Source organism: Lactuca saligna, chromosome 5 (assembly GCF_052625555.1).
Source record: "Lactuca saligna cultivar CGN05327 chromosome 5, ASM5262555v1, whole genome shotgun sequence".
Taxonomy (NCBI): Eukaryota; Viridiplantae; Streptophyta; class Magnoliopsida; order Asterales; family Asteraceae; genus Lactuca; species Lactuca saligna.
Window position 1 is genome coordinate 231,046,096 of NC_136421.1, and position 13,003 is coordinate 231,059,098.

A 13,003-nucleotide genomic window follows, 5' to 3' on the forward strand; every position below is an offset into this window, starting at 1 on the left:
TAAAAATTAAAATGAAAATATAAGAGGCCAATTTTAAAATAAAAGGTAAGAAGATGGGTTACCGTAAAAATCAAAAGTTAATGATAAATTGGCTTAAGATTAATGGAAATGTTTTTTTTTTTTAATATAAAAGAACCGTTGGAATGGAAGTCGAAAGGATCGAGTCGGTGAATTGGCGCTTAATATAAAAAGAATCTTTTCTTCTTCCCTCTTCTCCCATTCCGCTCGCTGCTCTCCAAACACCGCCGGAGATTCATCCCGCCCGATCTTCGTGACTCCACTCTCCTCAGATCCTCACACCCCAGTCCTTCGCAGCACACTCACAATCATGTCTATTATCCAACGAAATTATCAAAGATCATTGTAAGTTTTCCTTCTTATTATTTTGCCTTCTCGTACTTATTTTTAGTTCTCTAGGTTTTTTTTTCTCCAATTTCATGTTGAAATTTCCTCTGTATATATCATATATAAGGGCAACAAAAGATCGAAGTTTCTTTGCTGCTTTTTTAACTCTTTTTTTCTTTTCTGAGTGGCGTGTTTTTTCTGTAAAATTTGACTTTTTAAGCTCTCAAGTTCTATTGTAATGAAACTACATAGTATTTCTGTACTTTTATCTATTTTTTAGGGTTTTAGTCTCTGTCTTTTTATTAGGTTTTTTGTTTTTTCTGTAAAATCTTCATAAAGCTTGTCTGGTAGGCTTATTTCATAATGTGTAGATTGTGTTTTTGTGGTTTTGATGATTATTTGATAATGTCTTGTGTGTTTGGATAATTTTTTGTTGGTTGTTTGAGAATGTATTTCAGATTCTGTCAGCATTCTTATGAATAATCAATTTTATCAAATGATGATGATGTTCTAGTCAAATCTCTTTTTATGAGTGTGTGATCATGGAATACTTCATCTGCTAATGTTTATTCTGCTTCCTATTTGGGATGTACCCCTTGAAGATCATCAACAACCCAAAGAAAAATTAATACTAGAAGCTATCTAAGCCCTAAGAGCCCAAGATTTGTAACATAGCAAATGTATAACCTCTATCTGTTGGATGAAATGCCTGGGAAATCAGTTGAAGCCTAAAATTCAAATTTGAACTAGGAACTTGGTTAGGTTGAGATGATTATGTTGGGAGGTTAACCTATAAGTACCAAATGAAGTGCAGAAAATGCTCCATTGAAAAGGATGCTAAAGCAGCGTTTGCTAACTCTGTTTCAGAAGTTACACAGGTGGTCTACCTAATTTTCCTTTTTTATACATGTTCATACCAATTTATCTTTCTAATATTTGTTAAATGTACAGATACCCGAGATTCTTTGGGTGTCAAAGCAGATTAAGGAGAAGCTGAAAGAAGTTGATCAAAATGGTAAATTCTTCTGGTAGCAATTAACAACTTTAAACAGTACAAAATGCAGCTTTATAAATTTAACTAGACAACAGTACAATTCCTTTATGATATTTGGCATGCCATAAAATGTTACATATATTAAAATGGAACAAATGCCATAGGAACTAAATACATTTTGTTTTGTTGTTGTAAAGTGCAAATAAAATAATGGGTTTGATATTTAGCATATCCAACTGATTTTGGAAAAAAAAACTTATATCAGATTGTGTATTGTTCCTTATATAAGGCACATAACCCCTTTAATCTATTTTTATGTTAAAAGTTCACTTGGTTCAAAAGTTGTTGATGTGAAATTCATATCTAAATGATGCTTTATTGTGTTTGGGTTTTGGAGTGCATAAATCTAATGGCTTTCCTGGTCAGCATTTTGGCTGTTTACTCAACAAAGAGGATGTGGATGAGGTTCTTTCTGAAAAAAACAATTTTATTTTAAACTTCAAAGCTATTTAATAGTATAACTGTCTGTAAATATTAACTCTTTAACTTTTCTCAATTGCAACTGTTAAAGGTTTACTCAACAAAGACTTAATTCTATTTATTTGGTTCATGGTTTATGGTTTCCATAGAAATTCAAAGGTTTAATCAATATGTTACTTTCTTTCCTACCTTTTCTATTTATTTGGTTCATGGTTTCCATAGAAATTTGAAGAATTGGGAATGGGAGATTCCTTCAGTTGCAAAGTTGGTTGACAAAATGGATTCCATTTAATTCCCTCAAAATCTTTATTCAAAGGATTTTATCATTCCTTGGGAAGATTTGAAATTCCATTATTTATTTTTTCTTAAAAAAGATTAAGTACTGTTTGATTGATTATTTATTTGTACAGGACTACATGTAGCAATAGCTATGAGTCTATGACCCTGTTTGTGTATTTCCATAAAATACCCCTCTATTCCTAAAACTTGTGCTTATTTATTATCTTCGGGAAATGATGGGATGAACATACTTCATGTTGAATTCATCAAACAAAAGATGTTTAATATTGCATGGAAAACGCCTTCAGCACTTATATAGTATGCCTGGTAATTTTTTACACAAGATATTTGTTATTTAGTCAGTGTTTATATTTATTTAAAAAGTTTTTTTACTTATTATGTAGCGAATTGGGAAATCATAGAAGGGAAAGGCCACAATGTGTGGTCTTTGGTGGGTTGAACTTGAAATGTATAAAACAAATGGTCAATACAAAGAGGTAATAATCATTTCTCTTTTGTGAATAAAAATGTTGCATATGAGAATAATCAGCTGATTGATATCACCCGAGTTAGTTAAGATAACAGCAAGCCTTGAAATGTATGTTAATTTTTTAAGGGAAATAACAATGTAGTTTTACCGATTTGTAAAAAATACTTTAATTTTTACTCATAATGGCAACGTATTAATAGATTTTCTTCTAAAAACAACAATCTTTAACTTAACATGTTATTTTTTTTTTATTATTTTGGTTGATGGCAAGGGTATTCAAAGAAGAACATTTTGAAATCTTTAACTTGATGAATTTTAGAACTCATAATGGCAACATATTTATGGATTTTCTTCCATAAACAACAATCTTCAACTCACCATGTTTTATTTTTGATTATTTTGGTTGATGGCAAGGGTATTTCAAGAAGAACAATTTGAAATCCTTAACTTGATGAATTTTAGAACACATATGTCAAAGTGCAATTGTGTTGGTCAAAGTTTTATTTATGGTATGATAGAGTTTTTTTTACATGTATAGCAATGATTTATGTTTGTTTTCTGATTTTCTTACTTTTTTACATGACCATGTTTGTGTTTTTACAGAAATACCCCTCTGTCCCTAAAACTTGTGCTCATTTATTAACTTCAGGAAATGATGTAATTAGCATACTTCATGTTGAATCAATAAGAAAAGATGTTGAATTTGCATGGAAAGCACCTTTAGCATTTATTTAGTATGCTTGGTAATTCTTTATGAAAGATAATTGTTATTTAGTCAATTCTTTTATTTATTTGAAAAAAGTCTACTTTTTTGTATCCATGCGATTCATGCATACAGAAATCTGCTTTCTGTTTTTAAAGAAACAACATGGAGTTGGAAATATATTCGGGGATCATGTCTATTTTTATATAGGACAGTAAGTTAGATTGGTTGAAAAGACGTTATTACCCTCTTCGGACTCATGTGGTATGTTTTTCTTGGTAGGTTTGATGTGGCAATGAAGCACAACATCCAACTAAAGAAGTTGATGAATACGCACTCTGATAATACTCCTGATGAGGTTATATATATATATATATATATATATATATATATATATTTCATTATTTAACGAATTAAAAGTAGTTTTTGAGAAATTAAAAGGTTATTGGGTGTGCGTAGACTTGAATAATATTCCAAGGTACAATCATTTATTGAACATAACCAAATTCCCAGTGTTCTTCAAGACTCCATAGAATTTTGTAGGATTCTATTGCGGTATTGTTACTTATTTATTTATTCAGTAAATAGCAAGTTCTATTTTATTTTATTAAAAAAAGTCACTAAAGGGTGTTTTGGTTGTTTAACATAATTTTCACTTCAAATCTTTTGATAGATTTTCAAACTAAACACAAAACAACAAATGAATGGAAACAAATCCTTTGTATTTCCTGTCAAAACCATGCACATGGCAGATTTCAATTCCTTTGACAAATTCCATTCATTGTAAAAATATTCCATGATCCACAAGTAGTTGCTATTTTTTTTTTTATTTCTAATTCCTTTGACATATTCCATTCATTTCTCTGAAACAAGAAAAGGTTTTAGAAACCAAATAACGAACTTATATGGTGGAAAAAAAAGATGCTTCCGAGAATCAAGGTGTATGTTTTTACTCTCAACACTATAAAAACACTTGATGATTTCAATTTTCTTATTTAGTTTTTCTGTTGATGTTTAAAGGTACACTTTTAGTTTCATTAATAAGGGTGTTGTGTTGGGTTATTATGAAATTGCTTTATCAAATTACCACCTTCTATCCACTGATTACAAGCTGACAAAGCATGGAAACGATATGCAGGAGTACATGTAACTATAGCTATGAGTGTATGACCCTGTTTGTATATTTCCAGAAATACCCCTCTGCTCCTAAAACCTTTGTCTATTCAATATCTTGATGGGATTAACATACTTGATGTTGAATCAATCAAAAAAAAGATGTTGAATATTTGGAAAATGTATTATTCAGGTAACTTCAAGTCCTTTTGTTGAATCATAGTTTAGTGTTGGACTTTTTACTATCTCTGTCTTGTTATCATGTTAACTGTACTTAAACATCTCCAATAACACGAGTCAATCAATATTTCATGATTTCTGCCATTATGATTAATGATTTAATGGTGCTAATAACTTAAAGGTAACAATTTACAAAACTTTCTTCAATACTTTAAGGAGTATAATCTGTGTGATATTATCTTAATGTGTAAATTATTTTTAGGACTAATTGCAATAAATAACAACCTTCTTTCATCCGTTTGTGTTTTTATAGCATCCTAGTTTCATTTTTCTTTGTATTACAGTGTTGTCCTTTCAGCTTTTCTTATTAAGACATTGCACTTTGAAAATTTACCCAATTATAGCATAGTACTTTTAACTATTTTTTTATTAGGTCCTTATACTTTTAGATGTCTACCCAATTATAGCATTGTACTTTCATATCTTTTTCTTATTAGGGCATTATTCTTTGAAAACTCTACCCAATTTTAGCACTGTACTTCCAATTTTTTTTTTTATTATAATGGCATTATAATAAATAATTACCTGTATATAGCTATATAACTTGTTATGAATGAGAAAAATTTTCTGATTTTCTCTCTCTCTCTCTCTCTCACTCTCTCTCTCTGTCTCTCTCTCTCTAACTGTGATTTTGTTGATCATTTGATACTGTTTTTCATGTTTGGATGGGTTTTGTTGGTTGTTTCAGATTCTGTACTTCTAACATTTACCAAATGTGTTGTTGGTAACTGTTCCTAAGGTCAAATCAGAACAATACTTCTTTATCTTCTCTTTAATACATCCATGTATCACATTTTCTTATTTATTCTTTTTAATCACTTTCTTTCAAGCCTTTGTGCATTCTCACCATGTTTGGATGGTTGTTTTCTAGCATTTCTAACAAAGTGTAGATACCTACAATGATGAAAAAATCAGTTATTATTTTGTCAAAGCATAAAATTTGAAAAAACCCATGTTTGATTTCATGTGTAGATACCTACCCTTGGTCACTACATATATTACTTTACAATATTTGAATTACATTTTGACACCAGATATCTACGCTGATGCACTTAAATTCAAAATAATTTGAAGTAAATTAGGGTTCATTCTGTTTCAGAAGCAACCAAGGTGGAAAACAACATTCAAATCCATTTCATTCCATTTTGTTTATACTAACTCTGAACTTTTTAATCATATCCAGTCTAATAGTTTCCAAAGGGGGCGTTTCCATCAGCTGTATATATAGCTTCCTCATATTCTTGTAGCTAAAAGATGTGATCAAAGGTTTATTCTTTTTAGGGAAGCTACAATATGCTGTACAACTGGGACACCAATGGTTTCTTTTTCTTATTCAGTTATCCTTTTTCTTTGCCTTTAAAAGTTGAATCTGTTCTTTCCACATATGCCCTTATGATAAAGATTTTTTTGTACTTAATCATATCATGACAAAACGGTTGTTTCTTTTTTACTTAATGGGCACTGTATTTTCATTCATCTAGGACAACTTGAAACTGTTGGATGACATGCAGTTTTCCATGATTATATGATGGGTATGATAAATATATGTATGTATTTTATAATCAGTTAGGCTTATTGATGCTCAGTTAGGTGTGTGGTTATTGAAGTGAAGTCATCTGGTGGTCTGAAAAAAAAGACTGTTTAATGCAAAGAGGGAAGCATTACTTAAAGGTAACTATTTACAAAAGTTTATGATAAATATATATATATATATATATATATATATATATATATATATATGTATTTTGGCTTTCTATACTTTAAAGTAAACCCTAAACAAACCTTCTAACTAAATCATATATATACATATATTCATATAATAAAAGGATTAGAACAAACTATGTTAATTTAAATACCAATTGCATGGCAGCCTGGATTTGAAGAACCAAAGAACATAAATTTGTGTGTATGTTGTTTTTCACCATGGTGTAACAATATTCCCAATAGCTAAAGCTGTTAAGTCTTGTTTCTTGGTTTGTGTGCTTTAAATCCATTTTCATATATGACAGTAAGTTAGTTGTAAATGAGTTTCTAAAGTTTGATGTAATATGCCAAATTGGTTGAAATTACGCGATGACCCTCTTCCGACCCAAATGGTTTGCGTTTCCTAGAAGGTCTGATAAAACTCTTGATGAAGTAATTTTTTTTCATTGTTTAATAGTCTCTTTGAAAATTAAAATGCTTTTATAATTACTATGATGTTTAAAGGCCGATATCATTTTCGTTTTTGAAAATTGGAGAGCTGGGGGGTCTATGTAATGCTTCTGTTTTCATTTTCAGATTAAAAACATTAAACTTTTTTTTTTTTTTGAATAATGGCAACAAGAGAGGCAGAGATGATGGATATCACCCAAATTGGTTAGGATAACAGCAAGCCTTAAAACTTATGTTAACTTTATAAAGAAATGTGGGAAATAACAGCGTACTTTTACCGATTTTTACAAAATACTTTAGTTTTTATTCTTAATAGCAACGTATTGAAGAAATGCTAATTGGGCATTTCAAGAAGAGCATTAACTTAATGAATTTGAAAACACATATGCCAAGTGCATATGTGTTGGTCAATGTTTTATGTATGGAAAGCTAGATTTTTTTTACATGTATAGCAATGTTTTAATGATTCTTTACTGATTTTCTTACTTGTTGGTCATTAGTAGGTAATTAAAGCATGGGCAACAACTTAAGGGATCAAGGTAATATATCTATCTATCTGTAATTGTGTAATGTGGTGTTTTTATGGATTCCACCTTTAGAATATTTACCAATAGTGCGTAGATTTGTATAATTTTTAAAGGTTCAGTGATTTATTGAGCATATCCAACTTCCTGGTGTGATGTTGTTGGTAAAAATTTAATTGTTTTGAAAACCCCAACAAAATATTGTGTAGTTGTAGATTGTTCTTCTTTGCACTTTAGGTGCTTGATGAAATGTCTTTTTTAAGTTAAAGAGTTGATTTGGTTTATTTTGAGGATGAAAATGTTATTGAATTAAATTATGTAGAGAGAAGTAAATAATGCTTAAATCTTAATCAAATGAGGTAACTTCCAAGCGATGTTGTGACTTTTTGTTGGCATGTTTATGTCATTGCCTCTCTTCCTATTTCTGAGATTCCAAGATTAAAGAACACAAGTTCTTTGTTAGGTCAAAATCTTGTATCCTGTTTTTATTGTCAAAAATAGATATCTTTAAGTATTTTTTTATGCATTTCTAGGGTTTCTAGGGGGTTTTTTAGATTGATGGATTTTCTAATATGATGCTGTTGATCATCAAGGGTAAATTTGTCCAAAAGTATCATTTTCACAAATTATTATTCAGGTAACTTCAACTGCTTTTGTTGAATCATAATTTAGTGTTTGACTTTTATGATTTCTTTTATAAGATAAGAATTGGTTGTTTTTAGGGGAGTAACAACTGATTGATAAAATTATCTTCAGCACAAGGGGGGCCTTTTAGCTTTCCATACTTTAAATTCACTTAACTCAATATGCCACAGCTGGATTGAACTTACCTAATTTTTCCTTTTTTATGAATGCATGTTCGTATCAGTTTATCTTTCTAATATTCTGATTTCTTAAAGGTGCAGACACCTGAGATTCTTTGGTTGTCAAAGCAGATTAACATTTTTAAACAGTTTAAATTGCAACTTTATTATTTTAACCAGACAATATTACAATTAATCCTTTATGATATTTGGCATATGCCATAAATTATTACATATCTTATAAATTTTAACTAAGCACAAGTGTACCACTTTCATCTTTTTTCTTATTAGAAAACACTACCCAATTAAAGATAGCACTCTACTTCCAATTTTCTTTGTCTTATTGTCACATTTTATTTTGAATAATCTACCCATTTATAACACCACACTTCAATTTTCTAATTTTTTTTTTGCTCATTACGATATTTATATTCTAAAAATTCACCTAATTAAGCAGTGAAATTGCTTTTGGCATTACTAAAACTAGGTTGATTCTTGAAAGTACAGTGTTGTAATACATATATATATATATATATATATATATATATATATATATATAATCTTTACAAAGTTCTTAGTTAAATTTTTGTAAATCATGTTGATATTCGGTTTTCACGCTCTAATCTGTTAATAGGTCATTATTTTTAGTTTTGAGAATCTTTTATCAATGTAACATGGAAAAGTGACTACAATGTAATAGGAAAAACAAAAAACAAAAGTAGAATTTTATAGTAAACAAATGAATTAGAGCACTGCAGGTTGGTATATATTTTGCAGGAGGAGTTGATAACATGAGATGAAATTATCTGTCATATATGTTTAAGGAACATAACTAATACTTTATTTACTTTTATTGGGGCTTGAACATAACTAACATATCTTATATTTTGCAGGAGGAGTTGGTATTTATTTACTTCTTATGTTTCAGCTGGATTATGATCCAATTCAAAATACAAGTAAATTTACTCTTCTACCCTCACAAACTACAATACTAGTTAAAATTTATCACATGCTTTCAGGGAATTCATATACGACATAACAGTAAGGTTATGGACACACTATCTAAATACTAGTTAAAATTTATCACATGCTTTCAGGGAATTCATATACGACATAACAGTAAGGTTATGGACACACTATCTATTATGAAAATCTAATCACATGTAGTATTATTATACATTCAATTACATTGTAGTTTCACTATCTAACCTACTAAGATATTAACGTTTTAATTTTTTCCATTTAAGATTTTAATTCTTTTATCCTAAAAGTTATGCATTGAAATTTAACCTATTTAGGTACCATTTATCTATCAAGACAATTATAATATAGTATTTTAAAATCTAACCTATGAAGATATTTTTCTCTTATTTGTTTTTTCATATTAAGATAATGTTCTTTAAGAAGTTTTAGCATTATTATTTAAGTGATAGCTCTATGGTTTCAATATCTAACCTATTAACATGTTGTACTTTTATTTTTACTTTTTTATTAAGACAATGCATTATAAAAATTTAGTGCATTAAGACTTTGTATTTTGCAAATCTAAATATGTTTGATATTGGTTACCACTTCTAGCATTTTACTTTAACTTTTTAACACATTTTAACTTCTGTTTTTCAATAAGACATTACACTTTGGAAATCTAACATATTTAAATCTATGCTTTTTAACTTTTGTATTAAGGCAAGAATGCATCTCCTATGTATATACTGAAAAAAATGAGACTAGAATTTTCTTAAAGTGTAAGCATCCTAGTTTCATTGTTTTTTTTTTTAATTTCTATTCATGTCATATTACTTTGTTTATTTATTTTTTTTTAAATTTCTGTTCATGTCATATTACTTTGTTTTTAATTTCTATTCATGTCATATTACTCTGCAACAAGAAAAGGTTTTAGAAACTAAATAAAGAACTTATGATAAAGGAAAGTAAAAAAAAAAAAGATATACAGGTGTATTCATCATCTTCAGGAAGGTTGTTGGATGATTTTCCTTCATGGAAACGATATGCAGGTGTATAGGTATCTATAGTTATGAGTCTATGACCCTGTTTGTGTATTTCCAGAAATACCCCTCTATTCCTAAAACTTGTGTTTTATTTATTTTGTTCAGGAAAAGATGAAGTTGTGTTGCATTTAGCCCCATAAGAATGTTTAGAGCTTGTTAGTCCACAAAAAAAAACTGTTTGTCTTTATTGTTTAATTTTTTGAATTGAAATATAAGATTACAAAGAAAATAATTATACAATTCAACCCTACATACAGGGTACTACACAAGTTCAAATTGCATCAGATGTTCTCTACAACCAAATGTTGAGCTATAAATTAATTTATCTGTTTACATCTTCACAACATTCATCCCATGTTACAATGCTGAGGTATAAATGTTGATGTATAAGTTTATCTGTTTTGGTTGTCTGTAATTTTTTTTTTACCTAATTATATTATTTGCCCCTACAGCCAGAATTTGTCTCAACATTCTTTTATTTGCTTTTTAAGGAAGTAACAAGCATCACCCTTTTCTTCTACCAAAACCAGATGATGTTTTTGCTACAATATTTTTAAGAAACATAAATTTAGGTTTAAAGGAATAAAGAACAAGGATTTGATTAAAATCCTTTATTTATTTATTCTTTTTTCTATCCTGACCGACTTAGGCTATTTTCCTAATTTACCCTTTATTGGGCTTTCTAGACAAAACATACAGGACTCTTGCTTTAATGGTATTTGGGCCAATCAATTCTCAATTAGTATCATTACTCCTGCCATAAAAAAAAAAAGAATGACTAAAATAGATGATTCATCTTGAAGAAGGAAGAGAATTCCAAATTCCATGTTTGATTTAATGTGTAGATAACCCAAAATTTTGACTTTGTTGATTTCAAAATTTTGACTAACATAACCTCAAAATTTTGAGTTTGTTGATTTCAAATTCAGCTAGTATTTTTTCAAAGCGTAAGATTTGAGAAACCCATGTTTGATTTAATGTGTAGATATCTACCCTTGGTGACTAAATGTATTATTTATCAAGGTTTGAAGTACATTTTATCACGAGATATCTATATCTACACTGATGCACTTAATTCCAAAATATTTTGAAATCATGATTCGTTAATAATGCAGATAGATGCTCTGCACTGATGCATTTAATTCCCAAATATTTTGAATTAGTGTTTCATTAATAATGCAGATAGATGCTGCAGTGCACACATAGCAACAACATCCTAGCAGGGGACATTCATTAATTAGGGTTCTTTCTTTTTCAGAAGCAACCAAGTTACCAAGGTAAAATACAATATATATTCATAAATTTATGTTCTTTGTTTCTTCAAATCAGATTCATTCCATTTGTATATTATACTAATTCCAAAATTTTGATCATATTCATTCTTATAGTTTCACATATCTATTAACTGTAGCTTCCTGGTATTCTTGTAGCTACAAGCTCTGATCAAAGGTGAAGTAACTACAGCTTTTGTTACTCATGATTTTTTTGTTTGGAAAAAATTTATATTTATTCCCAGAAGTAATGGCCACTCTACTAGTATAATGCTGTTGATTTGTTTATCAAAGGTGAAGTAACTACAACTTTTGTTACTCATGATTTTTTTTGTTTGAAGATTCTTTACTGAAATGATGCTACAACCCTCAACAACTCATATAGGTTTTTGGAGGGCTGGGGTTAAGTTTGTATCATTTTCACAAATTATTATTCAGGTAACTTCAACTCATATTGATTGGATTCACTTATGCCTTTTCTTTTCTTTTCAAGTCTAAGTCTATCAAAGCAGAGTCTTTTCTTTCCACTTATTCATTTTCCTACATGATAATGATTTTTTTTAGTGTACTTAGTCACATCATGACAAACTGCTGTTTCTTTTTTACATTATTACTACTGTATTTTCGTTCATGTAGGGCAAGTTGAAATTGTGGGGTGGCCTCGTCTTTTGACTCTTTGTATGTTATGCAATTATGCATACACATGTAATCTGCATTGGAACTGTGGATGTGATTTTGATGTTGATTTTTGCAGACAAAGTATTCTGATTTATGATTTTTTAAATGTGATCTATAATCGCAATGGTAAATTCTTTTGGCAGCAATTAACAATTTTAAATACTTTAAAATGCAACTTTATAATTTTTACTAGACAGTAATAGAAGAATTTCTTTATGATATTTGGCATGCCATAAAGTATTACAGAAGTGTACCCAATTATAGCATGTGCTTTCATCTTTTTTCTTATTAGGGTGTTCATTATGATTTGAAAACTCTACCCAATCATAGATAGCATTGTACACCCGACTGAGGAGGTAATTTTTTTCATTGTTTAATATAATTGTAGCTTCTCTGTCTTGTTATCATGTTAACATACTTAAACATCTCCAATAACATGAGTCAATCGATCTTTTATGATTTCTTCCATTTTCATTACCGATTTATTTTCCATATGAATTGGTGCTCTTTTCGTCCACCAAAACCAGATAAGGTTTATTTTTCCACTTATTCCTTTTTTCCTACATGGTAATCTATGTGATATTATCTTTCAATCTCCTATGTATATACTAAAAAAAAATGAAACTAGAATTTTCTTAAAGTGTAAGTTATTTTTAGGGCTAAATGCAATAAATAACAACTTGCTTTTATTTCTTTGTGTTGTATAGCATCCTAGTTTCATTTTATTTTTTCTATTCATGTCATATTACTTTATTTTAATGTTTAGTAACTGTTTCATAAATAAAACATTTTTTCAGTGAATAGCAATCCTGTCATTCTTCAAAAAGAAGAAAACTAAAATGAGGAATCAAAACCCTTTCCATTTTCTGTCAACCATACAATCGATGCCCCCAAGAGTCTATGACCCGGTTTGTGTATTT

The 13,003-nt window shown here is 29.2% G+C and overlaps 2 long non-coding RNA genes across 2 annotated transcripts; both read left to right on the forward strand.

The window, feature by feature from the left end:
• The first annotated feature begins 183 nt into the window (after positions 1-183).
• On the forward strand, positions 184-3,705 carry LOC144998695 (uncharacterized). Its single transcript, XR_013660400.1, has 6 exons — positions 184-363; positions 1,155-1,223; positions 1,297-1,360; positions 2,230-2,425; positions 2,503-2,595; positions 3,574-3,705. It is a non-coding gene; the product is annotated as an uncharacterized LOC144998695 (long non-coding RNA).
• A 6,586-nt stretch (positions 3,706-10,291) lies between these two features.
• LOC144998844 (uncharacterized) lies at positions 10,292-12,444 on the forward strand. Its single transcript, XR_013660451.1, has 5 exons — positions 10,292-10,504; positions 11,317-11,411; positions 11,565-11,699; positions 11,791-11,843; positions 12,376-12,444. It is a non-coding gene; the product is annotated as an uncharacterized LOC144998844 (long non-coding RNA).
• The last annotated feature ends 559 nt before the right edge of the window (positions 12,445-13,003 follow it).